Source organism: Salmo salar, chromosome 07 (genome assembly GCF_965601325.2).
Source record: "Salmo salar chromosome 07, fSalSal1, whole genome shotgun sequence".
In the NCBI taxonomy this organism is placed as follows: domain Eukaryota; kingdom Metazoa; phylum Chordata; class Actinopteri; order Salmoniformes; family Salmonidae; genus Salmo; species Salmo salar.
This window is the reverse complement of record NC_138297.1, coordinates 70,535,926-70,541,859: the sequence shown is the minus strand read 5'-3', so window position 1 is coordinate 70,541,859 and position 5,934 is coordinate 70,535,926. Positions and strand designations below refer to the sequence as shown.

At 42.9% G+C, this 5,934-nt stretch overlaps 1 non-coding gene across 1 annotated transcript; it reads left to right on the top strand.

The window, feature by feature from the left end:
- Positions 1-3,005: 3,005 nt before the first annotated feature.
- Positions 3,006-4,461, top strand: LOC123728107 (uncharacterized). The gene is made up of 4 exons (XR_014392842.1): positions 3,006-3,244; positions 3,336-3,395; positions 3,522-3,659; positions 4,387-4,461. It is a non-coding gene; the product is annotated as an uncharacterized LOC123728107 (transcript).
- Positions 4,462-5,934: the final 1,473 nt, after the last annotated feature.

Genomic DNA, 5,934 nt, shown 5'->3' with positions numbered 1-5,934 from the left:
AACCCAGTTCTTATGACAGAGGTCTAACCCAGTTCTTATGGCAGAGGTCTAACCCAGTTCTTATGGCAAAGGTCTAACCCAGATCTTATGACAGAGGTCTAACCCAGTTCTTATTGCAGAGTCCTAACCCAGTTCTTATGGCAGAGTCCTAACCCAGTTCTTATGGCAGAGGTCTAACCCAGTTCTTAGAGCAGAGGTCTAACCCAGTTCTTATGACAGAGGTCTAACCCAGTTCTTATGACAGAGGCCTAACCCAGTTCTTATGACAGAGGTCTAACCCAGTTCTTATGACAGAGGCCTAACACAGTTCTTATGACAGAGGCCTAACCCAGTTCTTATGACAGAGGCCTAACCCAGTTCTTATGGCAGAGGTCTAACCCAGTTCTTATGGCAGAGGTCTAACCCAGTTCTTATGGCAGAGTCCTAACCCAGTTCTTATGGCAGAGGTCTAACCCAGTTCTTATGGCAGAGGTCTAACACAGTTCTTATGGCAGAGGGTCTAACCAACCCAGTTCTTATGACAGAGGTCTAACCCAGTTCTTATGACAGAGGCCTAACCCAGTTCTTATGGCAGAGGTCTAACCCAGTTCTTATGGCAGAGTCCTAACCCAGTTCTTATGGCAGAGGTCTAACCCAGTTCTTATGGCAGAGGTCTAACACAGTTCTTATGGCAGAGGGTCTAACCAACCCAGTTCTTATGACAGAGGTCTAACCCAGTTCTTATGGCAGAGTCCTAACCCAGTTCTTATGACAGAGCTCTAACCCAGTTCTTATGACAGAGGCCTAACCCAGTTCTTATGGCAGAGGCCTAACCCAGTTCTTATGGCAGAGGCCTAACCCAGTTCTTATGGCAGAGTCCTAACCCAGTTCTTATGGCAGAGGTCTAACCCAGTTCTTATGACAGAGGCCTAACCCAGTTCTTATGACAGAGGCCTAACCCAGTTCTTATGACAGAGGCCTAACCCAGTTCTTATGGCAGAGGTCTAACCCAGTTCTTATGGCAGAGGTCTAACCCAGTTCTTATGGCAGAGTCCTAACCCAGTTCTTATGGCAGAGGTCTAACCCAGTTCTTATGGCAGAGGTCTAACACAGTTCTTATGGCAGAGGGTCTAACCAACCCAGTTCTTATGACAGAGGTCTAACCCAGTTCTTATGACAGAGGCCTAACCCAGTTCTTATGACAGAGGTCTAACCTAGTTCTTATGACAGAGGTCTAACCCAGTTCTTATGACAGAGTCCTAACCCAGTTCTTATGGCAGAGGTCTAACCCAGTTCTTATGGCAGAGTCCTAACCCAGTTCTTATGGCAGAGGTCTAACCCAGATCTTATGACAGAGGCCTAACCCAGTTATGATGGAAGAAGAATGAAACACATTATGATGACGGGCGAAGACAATTGAGGACACTTGAAATAGCAACCTCATACAAACTTCCGCCGATATTCTCTGAATGATGACTTTTTTTTAACAGATACGAAAAGGTTTCTTGCTGCGTTGCTGATTTGGAGAGACTAAAGGTCTTTGTAGGGCTTTGGAGGAAGTTCAGTGAATGATGCATGATAAGTAATCTTACCTGAAACCTGAAGACTTGTGTTAGCTCTCTGAGGTAAGCTCCCAGAGCTAACGCCTAGGCTTTAGCTCAGTGGGCTAACATTGTATTTTGCTCCACAGACGACCCGGGTTAAAAGGCAGTTGGTCACAGTAGCACGTAAAATGATTTGAATCTGTCTCCACCTTCATATGGTTCAATGTCCAACTGATGGAGGTTTGTAACCATTTAAAACCGTACAACACGCCGTTGATTGTTCTGACTGACTGGAAATCAGCTGAATGCTTCAGTCAGTCTTCAGAACCACTTTTTCTCTGACCACATTGACTCATACAGTACTTAGATTGGAGCCGAAAGGCGACGTGCAGACGTCTACAACTCCATCTATCTGGGTCAGACCCGACCTAGCAGTGGTGAACCACGTAGGAGTGTGACCTGGTTTCAGTGGGTAACACAGATCAGGGGGAGAGAGCAGAGTTGTCAACTCATCCTACCCAGGGATGAACAGAACCAACCTCTTCCAGTAAGTACCAGACAACCTTACAAAACTGAACCAACCCCATTGGATCGGGGACCAATAGTGAGGTACAGATAGTGAGAATTTGCATGGCAAAAGCTTTGGGTTGGTTAAAGGCCATTGATGATCCATTACAGTATCCTCCTCCACAAAACCGCTTTTATCAGCATGATGCACCACAAAGGTTAGACAGACCTGGCAGCAAGAGATTCTTTCTGCATTTCTGCACTTTTGTCATTGTTTGTATTAAGCCAGAGTGATGACGGTGTTGTATAGTATGAATGATAGCAGTAAAATGCTTAATTGAGTCTTTTAAATTAATGACACAAAATAAACAATGTTTTTAAAATAATTAATTAATCAATCCTCAGTAGTAGAATCATTACAAGTTATAAAAACAAAATGGAATATTCTCTAAATTATTTCCCAGAAAGGGCATATTTACTATGATATTGCAATAACAGTTTAGAAAGTAAGCTATTAAAGCACATCAGTGGGTCAGGTTCACATTTAGTAGAGAGGAGCACAGTTTAGAAGCCTACAGAACAGCAGTTATCAAGAAGATAGTGGATATAGAGCATCAGATACTCATAGACGCATCTCTTCCTTAACTTCAATAGAACTACAGCTGCTTGATGGGGGAATAACACCAATCATGAACCTTCAACCTCGTTTTATCCATCCAGTAATCTCGAAGTGGTAAACTCTCTCTAGAACGCAAAACCACAACAAACAAATCTAACCGCAGGACATCGTAGATCTGAAAGAGAGATAACAGCAAGCTCAGCACCAATGCGTCTTGTGCTGGCCACTCCATGGAAATTTTGCGCTAACGAAATGCTGTTACACTTTTAAGCATCACGTTTCGACTGTGGGAATTTTTGAAAGGTGAAGTGATGGGTATATAACATGAAAGAACAAGTGCAGACTGTCAAACTACAGTTCTGCTACACTGCTCTTCTCTCCTCCGTTAATTACGACTTTAAACAATAAGACCGACAAGATGCGCACTATGATGTTGATGACGGTTGGTCTGCTGGCGTTGATGTTTGGACACCTGGATGGACGCGCTCATGGCCGGAAACGACGCGACAGACCAAACTGTCTCCAACGGACGGTCTCTCCCAGACTGATCAACGAATTACTCAACAAAACAGAAACTCTCACAAACTCTTTACCAGTAAGTAGAAAACTGTTTTCATACTGTTTCAAATGCCTGAAATAAATATTGTTATGTGCATAGTAATTAATTGAAATGTATTTTGTTACAGACGTTCCCCAGAAAAATATATGAAAGACTTCTGCCCAAAATCTGTACAACGTGTGCTAAGGTATATTTATAAATCATATTTATAAATCAAAACATAGACTGTTACTGAACTAATTTAGCATTTTATTAAACAAGTAAGAGTAAGAGCAAGCAACACAACTTGAATTATTTTCATTTTATTTTTTAGAAACAACTTGGCATCTGGGAAATCAACAAGATATTGGATGTCTATGGCAATGTGTTCAACCAGAAATCTTTGGAAGGTCTGTACCCCAAACACTTTGAGGATCTTCTGGCAAGGCTGGAAAAAGATGTGCAATCTTGTGTGAGTATTGAACTTTAAGATAGTTCTATTTTTGACCACCTCTTAGAGGAAATGACATTTCTGTTCATCTGTTCTGTTGTATTGTCATCACATGTTAAGGTTAAACACTGACAGTGTTGTAGCTTCAATGAGGCTAACAGAGGTGTATGAGTTCCTCAAGAGCCTATGCAAATCCCAAAGTTGGAATAGTTACCACTTTATTACTGTATGTAATCAGCAATGTTAATATTATGAATATTATAATATGTAATATTCATAAGTAAACATATTCAAAAATAACATTTTAATTAATTTTAACATGATGAACAGGAACTACATTTACACTAACGGGTGACCAAAAATAACTGTCTGAAAGCCTCCAATCAGCCCCACCTCCAATCAGCCCCACCTCCAATCAGCCCCACCTCCAATCTGATTGGCTGTCACCTCTACAATATATTATTAAAAGGCTCAAAATGGAGCCCCTCCCATCACAACAAGGTTCTGGCTCCAACATTTACACAGGGGTTCCTTGAAGACCCTTTTCAGAGAGGTTCCAGGTTTAACTGGAAAGGTTCGGCCTGTGTAGCAACACAAAAGGTTCTTCCAGGCACTTTTACTGTAGACTAGCAGGATGGATGTAGTTGTATACCTGCAGAACACACTGATCACCCACCCATGTTATTGTAAGATATTATAGATGCACAGACAAACAGAAAAGACAACTGACCGTTCTTCCTCTGTACAGCTGGTGGAGTGCCCAACTAGACCAAAATGGACCAAGACAACCATCAGGAAGATGGAGAACACTTTTAAGAAGGTGAATATGACTTATCCAACCCTCTTACACATCTCAACATGGTGCTTTATGGCAAAGGCACACAGCTCAAAACAAAACTAATCTCTAGATCTAATTGACCTGTTTTAATGATTCCTCAACTGTTGACATTTACCTGAGATTGACCTCTTATCTGCACCTGTGTGCATTCACAATCAGTTCCATCCCCTATGGCTGTAGTATCCAATCAGTTCCATCCCCTATGGCTGTAGTATCCAATCAGTTCCATCCCCTATGGCTGTAGTATCCAATCAGTTCCATCCCCTATGGCTGTAGTAACCAATCAGTTCCATCTCCTATGGCTGTAGTAACCAATCAGTTCCATCCCCTATGGCTGTAGTATCCAATCAGTTCCATCCCCTATGGCTGTAGTATCCAATCAGTTCCATCCCCTATGGCTGTAGTATCCAATCAGTTCCATCCCCTATGGCTGTAGTATCCAATCAGTTCCATCCCCTATGGCTGTAGTATCCAATCAGTTCCATCCCCTATGGCTGTAGTATCCAATCAGTTCCATCCCCTATGGCTGTAGTATCCAATCAGTTCCATCCCCTATGGCTGTAGTATCCAATCAGTTCCATCCCCCATGGCTGTAGTATCCAATCAGTTCCATCCCCTATGGCTGTAGTATCCAATCAGTTCCATCCCCTATGGCTGTAGTATCCAATCAGTTCCATCCCCCATGGCTGTAGTATCCAATCAGTTCCATCCCCTATGGCTGTAGTATCCAATCAGTTCCATCCCCTATGGCTGTAGTATCCAATCAGTTCCATCTCCTATGGCTGTAGTATCCAATCAGTTCCATCCCCTATGGCTGTAGTATCCAATCAGTTCCATCTCCTATGGCTGTAGTATCCAATCAGTTCCATCCCCTATGGCTGTAGTATCCAATCAGTTCCATCCCCTATGGCTGTAGTATCCAATCAGTTCCATCCCCTATGGCTGTAGTATCCAATCAGTTCCATCTCCTATGGCTGTAGTATCCAATCAGTTCCATCCCCTATGGCTGTAGTATCCAATCAGTTCCATCCCCTATGGCTGTAGTATCCAATCAGTTCCATCCCCTATGGCTGTAGTAACCAATCAGTTCCATCTCCTATGGCTGTAGTAACCAATCAGTTCCATCCCCTATGGCTGTAGTATCCAATCAGTTCCATCTCCTATGGCTGTAGTATCCAATCAGTCCCATCCCCTATGGCTGTAGTATCCAATCAGTTCCATCCCCCATGGCTGTAGTATCCAATCAGTTCCATCCCCTATGGCTGTAGTATCCAATCAGTTCCATCTCCTATGGCTGTAGTATCCAATCAGTTCCATCCCTATGGCTGTAGTATCCAATCAGTTCCATCTCCTATGGCTGTAGTATCCAATCAGTTCCATCCCCTATGGCTGTAGTATCCAATCAGTTCCATCTCCTATGGCTGTAGTATCCAATCAGTTCCATCCCCTATGGCTGTA